Source organism: Strix aluco, chromosome W, assembly GCF_031877795.1.
Source record: "Strix aluco isolate bStrAlu1 chromosome W, bStrAlu1.hap1, whole genome shotgun sequence".
Classification (NCBI taxonomy): Eukaryota; Metazoa; Chordata; class Aves; order Strigiformes; family Strigidae; genus Strix; species Strix aluco.
Genome location: NC_133970.1, coordinates 1,033,411 through 1,049,451, shown reverse-complemented (window position 1 = coordinate 1,049,451; position 16,041 = coordinate 1,033,411). Strand labels below are relative to the sequence as shown.

The following is a 16,041-nucleotide window of genomic DNA, read 5'->3' as shown; positions in this document are numbered from 1 at the left end:
AAAAAATCCAGGGCAAGCAAGTGCCAAAATAACTGTGGAAGGTGCAGGGTGCTCACGCTTGCTCGGCTCTCCGGGTTGCAGCCCAGCAGAGCAGCACACACAAGGGGAGTCAGGCTCTCGGCAATCCTGGATAATTAGTCCTATGCACAAACACACTGGAAGAAGTTAAATACCAGGCAATTTTTTATTTACTGAGCATATAATTTCTATTAAGAGTTGGAAAGGGTTATAGGCAAGGGATAATAATTGTTCTGTCATATTAACTTAACCTAGTATCTGACACAAGATTAAAAATTCATCATTCCTTTGCTTTAAATATTTGTGCCAATAAATGGCCTTAACTGGGCTGCCTCCCTCATCTGGGAGCAGTCCGAGTCGAAGGAGGGAGCAGAAATTGGGTATCTCCCATCAACGGCTGCCAAGCTCAAGAGGGAACCAGAAGAACCTCAAACTTGAGGTTACACACAAAGGTCCACAGCTGCTGTGAAACCCGGAGGCTGCCTAAGTGAAGGAATTAATAATAATTTACCTGATTTTTCTGACTCCCAGCTCATTTGCAGTCATTTGAATCACAGAATCATCCAGGTTGGAAAAGCCCCTGAAGCTCCTCCAGTGCAACCATGAACCTCACACTGACCGTTCCCAACTCCACCAGATCCCTCAGCGCTGGGTCAACCCGACTCTTCAACCCCTCCAGGGATGGGGACTCCCCCCCTGCCCTGGGCAGAAGTTTGAGTTCAAATCTGAAATGCTACTGTCCATTGCTCTTAAATAAATGTAGGGATCCTCCACCAAAAGCTGTGTGGCTGGGGAGCCAGGTTGTGCTCTGATTCTTGAGACTGATGATTTCCATGAAAAGTGGGAATGTACCTCTCTCTGTTTCATGTTCTCTGGTGCCCACAGCACCATGAAAACCACAGTAATATCCAGATGATGCAAACTAAACCAGAGAGAAACAGAGAGCAGCGCAGCAGATGCCAAAGGGCACCTGCGTGTCGTGATAGGCCATATACTGCTATTACAGCCCTGGTAGTGTTGTGATTCAAGATGAGCGGGAGACTAACCAATACCATAGGTGTTAGGTGGGGCCCTACCAGTCTTGTGCCCTGTGCAGCCTAACTGCTGCATTATAACAGCAATATTGTCAAGCTTGGTGATAATTTGGTCAAATCTATATAAATACTTCATACATGTTTGCATAAACACACACAGATATATGCATAGATGTGTGTTTGTGTGTATAAATAGATATAAAAGCCCAATGAGATTTCATGATGAGATCACTCATCATGACTTAAGGAGTCCAGATCACAATTAATTCATCCTCGCGGCAAAGCTGGCTTTAGCAAGGAGCGATCGGGGCGCTGGGCAGCTCAGCTCAGCCCAGCCCCTCTCAGGGTGGAGAACCCCAGACAGCACCGGCGCAGCCACCCCGGCCCTCCCCAGCTGCAAACCGGGGCCCCGGGTGAGTCACGTCTCGTGCCCCCAGGGAGCCGCGTCCCCACGCAGACACGGCACTGCTTCAGGCGTGGGGAAACTCGCAGGTATGTGCGTATCATATTCTCACCCCAGCGTACGTTCAGCAGAGAAATGTGGCTCTAAATAGCAGGGAAGGCAGCAGAGTATGGAAAAATACGCAAAGCAAACATATTCAGGAGTTCTAAAAATCAAACTGTGATAAATATCAGCATAACAAGCCTCATTTGGGAACACACCGTTCTCCCAGAGGAGACTGTCTGACTATCAGTGCCTTTAGAAACACACTTTCTCCAGGGCTCTGTACTGAGTGCAGGGTAAGATAAACACGAGTGCCTTTTCCCAGCCTGCTCATCTACAGGCATCTAAATTAAGAGATTGTGTTATCAGTGATAAAAGTTCATTGAGGGTTCATTTCAGTTGGTTTGAAGGTTTTTAAGGAGAAGAATAAACAAACAGCAATTAGCACCATATTTAACATCTCTGACATTTTGTGCAGCCTATTTCTATCACTGGAAGAGGAAGATCTGCTCTAGTGACTCGCTGTATTTCAGCGCAACGTCGTGCATCTGCCTCGAGAAGCTCGCCATGCGGGAGGTGGCACCTCCCCGCCGCGACAAGGCTGCCTCACCCGTAGGCACTGACGGGACAGCAGAGCCCCAGCACCACTCTTGGGTTTGGAGCAGCTTTAACCAGAGTTAACGGGCCCCTGTAGGCCGTTACGGGAAAAAAACCTCAATTTTTTGGCTGGAATAACCCGGCGCCAGCGAGGCTGGACCAGCACCGTTGCTGCTCACCCATGCTGGAGGCTCCACCGTCGGTCCCGGTGGCCACTCCTGCTCTGGTGGTCTACCAGATCAATAATGCTTTAATTAAATTTTGTTAACTTTTAGGCAACGGGCACGCAAGCTTCCGGAACGTCATCAAAGCCGCGTGTCAGGTACAACCGGCAGAGATGGCGCCGTACGACGGGGCGCCCGCCGGCAGTCGCTCCCTTAGATGGGTAACGGGATAATCAGGCATTTGAGGGGAGATAGTTAAAAGGATAAAAAGTAGAGGCAGATAGTCTATTGTGCTTAGCTTACTGATGTGCAGAGCTCTACAGTACAGACGTCTTAACACATAAATTTAACAATTATTATTGTGTTGCCCTTTTCCAAGAAAGGGTAAAGGAGATTTGTAGGAGCACTTAACACATGTAAATCCCCACCTCTTTAAACCAAAGCAGTGTGTTAAATGGGTCCATAAATATCATAAGTATTCTGTCCTTTTAGAAATCATACCTTTTTTTTTCTCCTTTCAATGCAATTAAACCCGTGCCTTATTATAACACAACTCTTGGGAACCAGGCATTTAAAAAACTCTAAACAGGTGTTTGCTGAGAAAGACAATGATCTTCGTTGGGTTAAACGCAAGTTGAAGTCAAAGGCAAAAGGCAGTCTGCGTAACACACGGTCCTGAATCACAATTCGGCTGTTGCTTTGCCAAAAATAAGATGAAACCTCGTTCAGCCGCATCTCTCACCCACACACGAGAGCTGAAATGTTCACCTGGGGCTTCTCTTTCTTCTTTCAAAGACCTTTGGCAGCGACGGTGGGATTTGCCCCACGGTCTGGTTTCTGTCCTGCATGGTCACCTGCATCCCCCCTGCTCTCCTTGGGAGCACCCTTGGGGATCTCTGCCAGTAGGTGCCAAGTGGAGACCACCCCAACTCCACCCCAAAGGATTAGTGTCACCCCACCTCCTGCCAAGGGCATGGGGTCATTAGAGCAGATTCAGACACAGAAGTCACCCAGTGTTGGGTGAGACTAATCCCACCCCAGCTGTGTGCACTTAAAATCAGGCTTCTCAGGTCTTTTTATTGCAATTATGGCATATACTTTCTTGTCTTCGGTGGTTTCTGGCATGCTAATGGACACCACCAACACTTTACTAGTAGGAAAAGAATAAAGATTTCAAGCAGTTCACGGCCCATTAAATATCATTGCATTAACAGACCAGCCAACCGGTGTTCGAGGGCAGGGGACTCCACACAACCTCCCTGCCCAGAAGCAGATCCTGGTCTCTCCATCCCAGACCATCTACCATGGTGGCTGCTTCCCGAGGAAGATGCCGACCCTTCCCAGGGCTGGTGAGCTCCTGGCAAAAGCCCAGCAAGCCCCTGGCCAGCCCCCAGAGACCCCCCGGTGAGCTCCCAGCGAGCCCCCAGCCCACCCGCTGCAGGAGAAGCCCTCGCGGGCCATTTCCATGCCGTGCACCACAGTTTGTTTCTCTAGCTGTTCCTTGCAGAATACCTTCAACACATTTATTATGATTGAAAGGTGCCTAATGTATAATTTATATGTTATGATTATTGCACAAAGCCCCACTTGTAAATTAATGAGGTTGGACGGTACTTAAATCCTGTATTCTGGAGTTAAAATTCACTCACTGGCCTGTTCCTTTTATGATTCCTGTCATAACTCTGTGGTGTTGCATCACTGCCAATTTAACTACACTTTTACCAGTACGATGAATAAGGAAAAATGAAAATCGCATTTGGCACTTTTAATCAGATAATTATTTTTAAGAAACTAGCAGGAATGTTAAATACATTTTCCAGTTTTTTCCATCTGTTCCGGCTGACGTGCAAGACTGGTACTCTAATAACAAGGCAGATCTCATGAGCACGCCTCATAATGAATATTTCAGGATTATTCGAGTACCAAGATATATATGTGGTATCTGTTTGCAGGACATCTGGCTGCAACATGTGCCTCGTTAAGTTACACCTGTAAATCTGAGGTCAATGCCTAAACCTGTAAGGGTACAAATAAAGAGTTCAATGAATGGGATTATTAACGGTGCCAGGTGCCGGCGGTGTGGGCGCTGGGTCTGCTCAGGCGTGGGCAAGGCTCCGGGTAATTGCCCCGGCTTCAGCAGCGCTGGTGTAGTGTGTCAGGAAGCAGGGCCGGCGTTAATCGCTACTAAAGCAGTTATGTACGAAATGTGTTTTCTCTGCAGCCTTAAAAATGCTTTAGCCAACTGCACTTCGGTAAAATAATGAACTTCATGTAATTCTATAATATTTAACTTTGTTCACACAAGCGAACTAAGCTGCACGTTGTATAAACCAGCTTGAATGTTTGGTTAAGGTTCAAAGCCAGCCCAAATACTTCTTATTCTGGATGAAAAATTCACTTGCTGTTTTTCCCCTTGACATGTTCCTTTCTTGGACAAACTGAGTAAATATATAACGCAATCGAGCAAAGAGCAAGTGCTGCTGTGGGAGGCTTCCCAGCCCTCGAGCACCAGCAAGGAGGGGAATTTTCCTCTCTTTGAGTGACTTTCTCACAGCTTTTCCAATACGAGCTGTAAGCCAGAGCAGGACAGACAGGCAGGCGAAAAGTCAAGGAAAAAGGTCACATGCCCCGACACGCGGTGGATTTACAGCCAGCCCAAACGGAGGACATAGCTACATGATAAGGACAGACCCAAGGAGGGACACAGAATTGCTGCAAATAGGAGAAACCATTATAGACGTTTGTGAAGGTGTTCTCTAAAGGTTAGATTTTCAGGGGTACAGGGATATCTGCGCATGCACGTGTACCTCTCCTGGGCTCTACAGCTCCCTCGGAAAGGCAGGGAGCTGGTTTCTCTAGCTGGGAATCACAGCACAGAGAAGAAGGTTTGTTATTTTTCTGAATCTGAATGTTTGTTTAAGAAAAGTCTCTCTGGAAAATCACTTTCTTTGTTAATTTTACCCTTTCTCCTATGTTCGTCGGCAGAATTAATAAACAGTTCAAGAGATGTTTTCTCCCCTCTGGAGCTGCTGCCAGCAGCACCCCTTGTGCCTGTGCACTTTTGAACGTGGCACCTTACTTGTACCTGAAGTTGGAACATCTGGAAACCCAGCAGAGCACACACTACCCTGTCGCTTCCCTTCTTCAGAAACCTCACCCTCTCCCTGCCCACCTGAAATTAAACCCGAGCTCCAACAAAGAGAAGCTTCCCCTAATTATCAGGGAGACTCCTGAGATGGGAATTCTGGGCTTGCCACATGCTGGGGAAGTTGTGGATGCCTTTATTCTTTGTTCCACTGAAGAACGGAGCAAGGAAAAAGGGGTTGGACAGGCAGCACCCACGGTTTTGAGAAGCACCAGCAGCTTTGGTGAGGGCTCTGGTTTGTAGAGCAGACAAAAGCCTGCTCGGTGTGTGCTGCACCCGATCTCGCAGCGCGGCTGAGCTTCACCGCCAGGCACAAAGGGGTTTTCCTGGAGGGTGGGTGATGGATTCCTCAGGTCCTTGCACCTCCCAGACCTGGCTTGCAGGAGGTTGGGCTCAGGGGCTTGGAGCAGCTTCTGAAATGGCTGGGTTTCAGAAAGTTTTGAAGTTTGCTTTTCCACCAGCAAGAGGAGTAAGTACAACAAACTGGACTTGGAAGGGGGAACATCTCGTGTTTAATTTTGCAGTTGCTATAGTGATTGATTAAATTAAAAAAAAAAAAAAAAACCCACAACTTGTAAATTCAAAATCCTAATTGTACTGACAACAATCTAAATGTGGTTAGAACAGTGAGTCACACTCCAGATTATGTGTCTCAAATAAGGTTTTAATTTAAATTTAACAAGGCAATTATTGTACAGTATGTTAATTCAGTATCATTTGATTAACAAAAACGTGTTGCTTGAGCTTTAACACCTATGGTATTTAGTTAGATCTATATCTATTGCATACTTAAACCTCTCTGGCGTACTTGGTGCTAATAATTAACATACAATAAACATGCATGTAAATGCAGCTCTCTAGATTTGTTAAGGCAGCCGTTGGATATTTATTATCCGGCAGGTGATTACTAAAAGCAAAGACTGTATATAGAGGTCCAACAGCCATGTAGCAAATATGGGTACTGCCTGTGTTCTATACACTGCTGTCTACATTTGTTTAATGTGTAATAAAAACCCGAAACACCTCCAACATACGCGAATTTAAGGTATTTTATCCGGAACATCTAATTTGAAGTGCTACCAGAATTTGTTTCTCAGTGTTTCTTTTGGTCTCCGCCAGCAGACAGGGTAAGCTTCCACGGGAGACGTTTCCGTCCCCATCACTGCGAGTAGCCTGACTGCTGAAAAACGTGGCACCACCAGAATGAGAGAGGTCTGAGTGCTCAGCCCCTTTGTGAAATCAATGCCAGAGGAAACACCCAGACCAAAGATGTTTATTGTCAAAGGAAATAAACCTCCGGGTATTCCAAGACTCCTGATGGGCGCTGGCTCTTCCCAAAGGCTGCCAGCGCCAGGGATGCCGCAGCTTCCCAGACAATCTGTTTCTCTCTTCATGCTCACCATGGCCATCATGGTCTTGATGGCCAGCAAAGCTCTCTTGCTGCATTTTAAGCCCATCCTTTCCAAGTACCCGCCATGAGTCTGGAAAACAGGTTCTCTCCTTCACGGAGACACCTCATAGTCCTCAACGGCTTCATCCCATTCACCTTTTCTTTCCCTGTACACCCAAGCAACTTCTCCCCAACCAGATGCTCTTCATCCTGACTTTGCACAGCTGATTGCTCTTACCTAAGTGTCCCTGCTGAACTTGTTCCCACCTGATTTCACACATTTTTTGGGTGCTGTTTCTCATTTGCCAAACGGATGTGGTGCTCACCACACGGGCTGTGCCCATGGCCTGAGCTCTGCAGACCCAGACCAGGACTGCCTCCAGCACAGCCTGGCTTTGCTGCCCCTCCCAGTCCCAGAAGGTGATGGCCAACAGCCCCGTAGCTGTCGTGGCCAGGTCTAAATGCCCGAGGATGAAGTCCACCACCTCCAGCAGCTTGGAACCTTTGCCACCATTCAAGTTGTTGGACGATTTGAGCTCTGACAATGGCACAGAGTAGGCCGAGATGGCTATCTCCCAGCTCCACAGCCACCAAGAGACCAGACCCCCAGGCATGATGCCTGTCACCAGTTCTGGTGTGGAACGAGAACTTTCTTTCTGCTGGGAAGGTGCTCTAGCCTGGCTGGGTTTGGTGAAGACAACAGATTTCCCAAATACCATAGTGTAGGACACGCCCTCCAGATCTTTCCATGCTTTTCTTTACAAAACTTTGAACACTAAATTTTTGCACCAAATTGAAAACTAAAAAAAATATGGGGAAGAAAAATGAAAATATTTAACTTATGAGTTCCATACTGCGGAGATAACTGTACGGCATTGTTTTATTCATTTTCACATCTAATCCCATAAAAGCTTCTGTTTCTTAATGGTGGAAGTTGCCAAGGAATTCAAGGCCTTCTTCCAGAAATTAGGTCAATACACAAAGTCTTGATAATGAGTTGTTGGTGACTCAGCTCTGAGACTTGGCAAGGGCGGGAGGAAGTTTTCTGAACTGGCTCTGATCCTTCCTCCCCACGAGATCCCAGAGGGTCATAATGACCAGCTGCATCGACCCAAAACCTGCGGGTTATCTGCGAGTCACTATCTTTTCCCATAAACTATTTAACACATACAGAAAACCGCATGAGAGGATCAGGAGCCACCGTGGAGCCGAGTGCCATCAGGACGCAGATGACATCCACGTGTCCATCTTTCTGACAGATCCAAACAGCACCATCTCAAAGTCGTCTCTGTAGATATTTGAGACAGAAGCCCAGAAAATAGGGCCATTGCCTCATAAAACCTTAAAGATAGGGACGATTTCATGGCAAACAGAATGTTTTGATGAATGAAGCAGCACCGTGACGTGGTACCGGGTCACGTTTCCCGTTATGGAACAGCACCAACTCGATGCATGATTGATCCCAAAGCCCAGACACGTTTCTCTGGGAGATGTGTCCTGCAGGCCGGAGGTGCCAAAGGGGACCGGCTCTGCGCCCTCGCCCACCTCTGAGACCATTTTCTCCTGTGCAAGAAGCCCAATGTGCCGCCAGCCGGGACCAGCCAGAGCGCCAGCTGGATTATTTGCACGCGTGTAAAACAGGCAAGAGGCAAAACCAAGTAGAAAACGCTGCACACAAATGCCAGCCTTGCCTCTCCACAGCTGAAAAAGAGTCGATGGCACAGAAAAACCTGGGTGGGGAGGGACCCCGGGGGTCTGGCCCCACCTTCTGCTGCAAGCAGAGCCCTGGACCCAGGTATCCCTGCCCTGCCGAGCCCAGCCTGAGCATTAACGTATAATAATTTATTTTAAGCATGAGCTACTTTTAAACTACTAATTGATTTTAAGTCATTTTGGATGGATATTTATCTATAAATAAATGGCACTTCCTTTTAAATCCAAATTCCCAAGCCTGTCTATAAATACGGTTGATCACTAAATCCCAGGCTTTTACCTTCAACACACGTCTCAAAACTGATGGACTTTGGCGTTTTACACTGGACTGCCCTCTTTCTACAAAAAGGAAAGACAGCTAAAAGCATGTGAGTGGTAATGGTTTACAGCACCAGTGCTGAGTGCTAAAGTTGTTTTCCTATGAATATAGATTACAATTTTTTACATAGCAAGTAAACAGATGCATAAAGATGCATTATTTCATAAGCATAAAAAAACCTGCTGCAAGTATAGTGCTTTTAATTTGTTTTTATGATTACTTGTAATTAATTAGCATCAAAAGTAAATTATCAACATAGCTAAAAACTGAAATTGTACCAGCAAATGCAGGAATGATTTCGCTGGTTTATCTTTATACTAAGGTGGAAAAAAGAAATTATCCTTTTTTTTTTTTAACTATGCTTAAATTAAAGTGTCAAAAGCTAGTGGCAGCACAGCCTAAAAATGTACAAAAAGAGAAATAATATTCTATAATTACAAGCTGTGCAGAGAGCATGCCACGCACATAAATATTTAAGGCAGTTCCAAGAAGTTTGGCTTATTATTAAAGTTGGGTTTCAAAAAGAATTTTTAGAAATCATGTTTACACTTTATAGAGCAATTTATGAGGTCACTGTTCATGCACCTCATCAAAAACTTCAACCTTCAACTGAAAGCCATAAAACGGAGGCATTTTGACAGGATCTGGAGACTTTTAACAAGTTCTTGCTGCTCGGCTCCGCAGCCCTCCCCTCCCCAAGATAAACGGCGGAGCTGTTTGTGCTTTGGTCAACCTAAAACAAATCAACAGGTTCCAAAAAGTGATCTTCCTGACCCCCATCCATTTCCCTTGACATTTACTGCCGCGTCTCGCTTTGCTGTCAAATGGTTTACACAATCTTTTGGAGAAAGGACACGGACATGAAAAGAAACAAGGTGGCTGTTTCGGGAGGTGGGTTTGCATCTGCAAGCAGCACCCGCGCCGCTCCCCAGCACGGTCCCGGCCCTGCAGGAATGCATCTGAGCTCCAGTGCTCACCCAGCGGCCCCAGCTATCCAAACTCCCCAGGAGAAAAACCGGGAGGAAAGAGGAGAGAAAAAATAAACAGATGAATCACGGGTACGTTCTCCCTCTCGCACTGCAGCGCTGAGGAAGCCGCCGTTGCTTGCCCGCGCGACTCGAGTCGAATTAAGGAGAAGTTTCGGTAGACGCACCGTGGAAGAAGCATGGGGGTCCGCCTTCCACCAAAGCAAACAGAAAACAATGCTACCAGGAAAACTCAAAAATGCCATTTTGCTAACCTCATTGGCGAGTAGAGTAGGTTCTATGTAGGGAAACACTAAAGATAGGCTTTAATTATATCACAGTCAAACTAACGTTGTATAAAGCAAATGATGCTGGAAGAAGACACTCAAGTGCAGGGTGACTTGGGAGGCATCCTTAGCGCTTTCCACCCTTCCACTGTGGACTGTCATCCAGTTAAATTAACGTTACATGTGCTGCAGTGCTACCAGGGACTTTGGGGCTTACTGACATCGTGGGTGGAGCTGGGCACCCACGTGGGAAGGACGTGGGTGACAGCAAACTGGCTTGGTGCAGGCACCTTCTCTCAGGGCCCATCTCCCAATGGCCAAGTCTTGCCCAAGAAAACCACAGGATTGCTGTGGTCGTTTTGGTGTTTTGGCAACCTGGTATTACACCAAGTATCCTGCAATCATCAAGGAACATACCGCAGGGATTTCCACCCCACAGCTTGCAGACCCTTGCGGCATTCCCAAGCAGCAGGATGAAGAGCTGCAGATACGGACACCTCAGGGGTGGCCTCTAATCAGCACAGGCAAAAGGATGTTGCCCAGGAGGGGGCTGACACCTTCAGACACTAACAATATTCCTAGTATCACCATTCGTATGTGGTTATTTTTCCCCTTGTAGATCCTTAGTTTCTTTTCTGGGCTATCAGAAGGTGAAGACTGAGGAAGGTGCCTCCCACACTCCCCCTCGGCATGTGGCAGAACAAACATGGCCTATCGTGCCCTTCGCACGTGGGTATGAGCCACACACGCTGCACCCGGTGACTTTCCAAGAGTCATCAGGACCAGCAAGTCGTGTATTGCACGTGGGAGCTGCCATAGCCTCGGGTGGAGAGCAGCTCTCCTGTTGGTCCTATCCTGCATGATCCACGGTGGACACGTGGGCCAGGCTGGCCAAGGCAACATGCTGGAATTCCTCAGGGAAAGGCTACCAACGTGGGCCACCAGCTTGGGCTGGGAGAAAGAGATCCTCCACCAAAAGTTTGCTGATGTGGGAGTCTTTAAACAAAGCCCGTGGACCGTGTTTCATGAAGACAGACAGGCCACCGAGGCCTCGAGGTGAGTGCCGTACAGTTTGACAATTCTCTTGGTCTTCCAAAATCAGCAAAACCTTGGGAAAGAGAAGTCGCCCTTGGAGGTGCGCCCATAACTCTGTTTCTGTTCCTGTGAGTGTGTCTCCAACATTTCTCATCCTGGAACCTTCTTGTAAGCCACAGAGGCTGCTAACCCTCTTTCAAATGAGAGTAGTGCCTGATAAGCTCTTTTTAAACACCACTTTTACTATTAAATGCCAAATCTAGAGCTCCATGCACTGCCTCATTAGTTATTAATGAAGCAACATATTTGTTCAAAATTTATGATTGTTGATTTGCTCCCATCATTGTATGAAATATTAACACAGCATTTGTACTTGCAACCATTTTGCAGACATTAGACTGTGAATTTGCATATTCATGAATGCTCATAAATGTTTAAGGAGACAGCACAGAAAGCATGTGAGCTGTCAGCGAGCCAGTAAAAAGGCATATTTACAGTGTTAATAAGTATTTGAGTTTATAGGACAAAACGGCAAGTAACAAATTAAATGAATTTCAGTTTGCCTGTTGCAACAAACTACAGCGGCTCCTCCTCCCCTTCTTTTTACTAAGCTGAGTAAACTTCAAACCTGCCTGTGAAATTCTCCATCGAGCAGCTAATAACGCAGCGGAGACGTCTTGCTGCTCCTGCCAGGCCTTCTGCTCTTCGCCACCCCGCGCTGCCGGTGGCTGCGCCATGGGCTGCCCGGCCTTAGCATCCGGGGATCCGCGAGTATCAGCAGGAGAGGGGACGCGGGGGCTCCCTCCCCGCTGGCTCATGGGCCACACTGGGTGCTCACGCCCGCTCACGGCGCGGGGAGGGTCCCCCGAGGTCTTCCCGGGACCCCCGGGCCCACCTGCGTCCACGGGCGGTGGGGACTGCTTTGAAGACCAGACCTTTTTCCTGTGGATGAGGGCGTGAAACTCGCCTGCCTGTGCAGCGCTCGTAGCCCCAGGGTCACTCCCGCTTGCAAACAAAAGCTTTTGATGCGCTTGGAAATGTGCGAATACCTCAAAGTGACGAGCAAAATGAAATTGATTTTATGTAAATTTTGGAAACTGAGGCAGCTACTTTGCTGACCTGACCAAAGTTCTGAAGGTGCTATTGGTAGCAGGGAAAAACAGTCATTATTTACAATAGTTATATTTAGAATAAAATGCTACATTAATTTTATTAAATAATATTTTCATGTCTGTTAACTTTTTTTAAAGCAGGACAGTGATTCATCGGCAAGACAATAAAACTTCCGTTTCTGCTTACTGGATTTTTTTCCCCTCTGCAGAGCATAAATCATATTTTGTGTGAAGTGTGCATCCCTGCTTTGAGCGACCCATGTTTTAATAGCATAGCCAAGTCAGTTATTTTAATCTCTGGTACTTTATAATAAATGCTTTTTATTGATTTTTATTGTACACTGCCATGAATTGAATAAACTATATACACAAGCAGCTGAGAGAAAAAGGCTGAAGGAGAAAATGTGATCAGCATGTTTCAAAGTTAAAGGTGAAAACATGATGGTTAGCACTTTCTTTGGTCAGCCGCTCCCCGGGAGCACCATGAAAAGGAGCGAACGTGATGTACGTGTTATTTTTTTCCTCTTAAAGTCCCAGAACTGCAATAATTCTTGAGGAAAGCCAAACATGATACATTGCAGGAGTATTTCTTTGAAATACATTTTTTTTTTTTAAAAGGAAAGATTTTCCTTGAAAGCCAGAGGATCAACTTGTGCTTTACCTACCCACAATGACATTTAGTGCTGGGAAGGAGTTCAGGATTATCTCTCCCCCCACCATCTTTGCTCTCCTGTGGAACTGGGTCCATCTTCCATCCTGAGGAACACTTGGAAGCCAGCAAGAACATGGGGGTTGTGTGGAGCAACTCCCCCGGGGGTGAAACTTTGGGGACCTCCGTGCAGACTCTTTGCTCCCTGTCACGACCAGCTCCTGCAAGGCCGGGATTAGTCCAGCCTGACACTGCCCTGCAATGCTAAACCCATGTCCAGTGCCGGAGCTCTGCAGAGCCCCACCAGTGCTGAGGGCCCCCGGGCCCTCTCACAGCAGAAGCCATACATCATCCTTTATCTGCACCAACCTGCTTCACAAACTCCTCTTCCTTCCGTCCCGAGGAGGGGGAGCTGCAAGCCTGATGGTTTGCCAGGGACTGTATAATACATAAATAACTGTTTCTTTAACCATATTGCTTTTCCCAACCTAAACCCAGAGACTGCCTCCCCTGGGGACGAGCCTTAAGCACCAGCAGCAGAACGACGCTGGTTTATTATTTCCCCGAGTCCTCTCTCTGCAGATGACCTATAGGAGTGATTTAATGCAGAGCTGCTGGAGTTCCAACACTTTCTCTGTGCTCCTCAGGCTGAGACGAGCTGATTTCTTTGGGGTGTTATAACTATGACCTGCTCCATTAAGTAGCAAACAAAGTACAGCTGGATATAGCAAGCTCAGCTTGACTCTTAGCTTTCACATAACCTGCTTGATTAGGAAAAATGCTGTGCCCTTGTCACACAGCTCCTACTGTAGTCTGAAAAGATGGGTATCCATTGATTTCCGCATAATATGGATTCACACTGCCTTTCCACAACAGCATGTTTCACACCCTAAAATAACCTGGCAAAAAAACCATTATTTTTCCTGCTGGTTTAGCTGTAAAATGTGTTACTACTCTAGGTAATGTGCTGCTTATTACACAATTACCTGAAGTGCTTTACAATGCATTAATTGCTGCTTGATTTAAACATTTCCCATTTAGTAACCAAGCTATATCATTGTGACAAATTACAAGTCAATAATCTGGTTACTAAGAAGAGGAAATGAAGAAGCTGGAGACTGCTTCATTAAGGGAACCAGACCATTGCTAAGTAAAACACCAAGCCAATGCTATTACCAATATCGTGACGCATCTGTACACAGATTCACGCGGCAGAGGCAAGCGGGGAAGCAGAAGGTGTAACTGATCCTCCTTTAGGGCTGTGTTTGGCACTTAAAATAACAGTCATGAAGACTTAACAGTGGATTAATTCAGGGAAAGGCTTCCTTCCCCACCAGGGCTTGTTCTGCCCTTGCTGAGAGCCCGAGGTGGCATCCGGGAGTAGGTGGGTTTTCCAGGATGCCACTGCCACAGCTACTGAAGCTCCGTGGGATAAACCTCCAGGCTCCTCCTTGCTACAAACATTATTTTCCATGAGGAGTCTCAAAAAAAGAAAGCTACAAGTTAGGTACCTCCTGCGTAAAGATTTGTGTCTTCTTCCAGATGCTGTAGGTCTGCTGGAGGAGGTACAAGGGAAGAGGGCCAGTTTCTACTGGGAAAAAAAATTCCTGGCTGGCTCTTTCCAGTTGATCCTGCACCCCAAAGAGCAGGTGGGAACTTGCACACCCAGTACAGCCAAATGTTTTGGCTGGGATTTTGGTGCTGCTGAAAATTTGAGTATCTTACCTACACACTTGCAGGATTCCAGGCAGAACTATATTGTGTTATTTGAATTTTCCTTCTTTCTCTGAGATCTCCTGAGGTCATATGCTGAAGCTCTACCCTGCTACTATTAAAATCCCTTATGCTTTTATCATCAGTTGTCTTCAGGAGCTGGGACTGTTAATAACGTGCTAAGTACACCGTGTGGTATTACTGCAACAGTCAGAGGCAATTTTTTCCCAAGAATTGCTCAGCATTAGCCTAACCCAGTCTCATTCATTTTGGAAGGAGCAGAATGAGATCAATGCTGAGAAAATCCTCCCGTTGATGCTTTGACTTCAGCTTTGCGTTACTTTTTCATGAGGACATGCACAGAGATGTCATATTTTAAAAGCACTAGTGTGGGAAAAATTAACACATGTGATTTTTAACAGAGGACTAATAAATAAAAGAAAACCCAAGTGTGGAAATAAATAAAATTACCACATAAAAAACAATCCTGAGAAGAAAGGACAGGAAAGGAGACAGAAACCTGGAGAATAAAGATGAATTATGAGAGTTGGTGTAGCAGAAGATGATACATGAGAAGCACGTATTTGACAAGCAGAATGCCAGACTGACAGCAGATAAGGCAGAGGGAAGAGGGATAAAGTGGTGGGATTGAGGATAGAAATAGAGAACTGGCATCGCTATTCCCCAAATCATTGGAGGAGCTTGTGGCTTGCCCTCCTTTACCGCATCGTCGGTGTGCTGGCGCGTGCCGGGAGGTTGCACAGCGCTGGGCCTGGCAGTGGAGACCCCTCCAGCGGGGACAGCCCCGAGGGAATGGCTGAGCCTGAACCCGGGCTGAGATCAGCCTCTGCATTCCTCCCTTATCGCCAGAAATGGGAGCAGCCGGGCTGCGGCCAGCGGCGCGTCAGCCCACCCTTCGGCAGGGTCAGGTAGAGGACGGGTTGCCATCACGGCTGGCCGGAGCCATGGCCTGCCTGTCCCACCCCTGGGGCTGGCCCCTGCCTTCAGCAGCCTCCTCTGCTCCGACGTGTCCCTTCAGAGAGATCGTGAGCGTTAGGGAAAGCACCCGTGGACAAAGAGCACTTCTCGACAAATATCTGACAAGTCATAGGCTGCAAGATTTTGAAGAGAGAAGGGTAGGAATAAATCATCAGGGATGGCCTTAGAAAGCCAACCATCAAGCTGACTTAAACGATGATTGATGAAGCTATTGACTGGAAGAAGACAGTCTCACAGTCAATCCACAGCACCGGGACTCAGGAGACCCAGGCCGTGCTCTTCCCTGGCAGATGGACTTCATGAGTGTCTTCAGGCAAGTCATGTAGAGGTGATTTGTCAGCATGAAGGGATAAACCATCAGATATATTATTACAGTGTTATTTACATAATACCTATAAGATTAAAGTTACTTGTTCCATAGTTACAAACATGATTTAGATTTGTACATTTAACCAC

At 46.7% G+C, this 16,041-nt stretch overlaps 1 protein-coding gene across 1 annotated transcript in view; it reads right to left on the bottom strand.

Moving 5' to 3' along the window:
* Positions 1-16,041, bottom strand: part of LOC141917851 (uncharacterized) — a 119,213-nt gene that overhangs the window by 27,083 nt on the left and 76,089 nt on the right. The gene's annotated exons all lie outside the window — the stretch shown is intronic.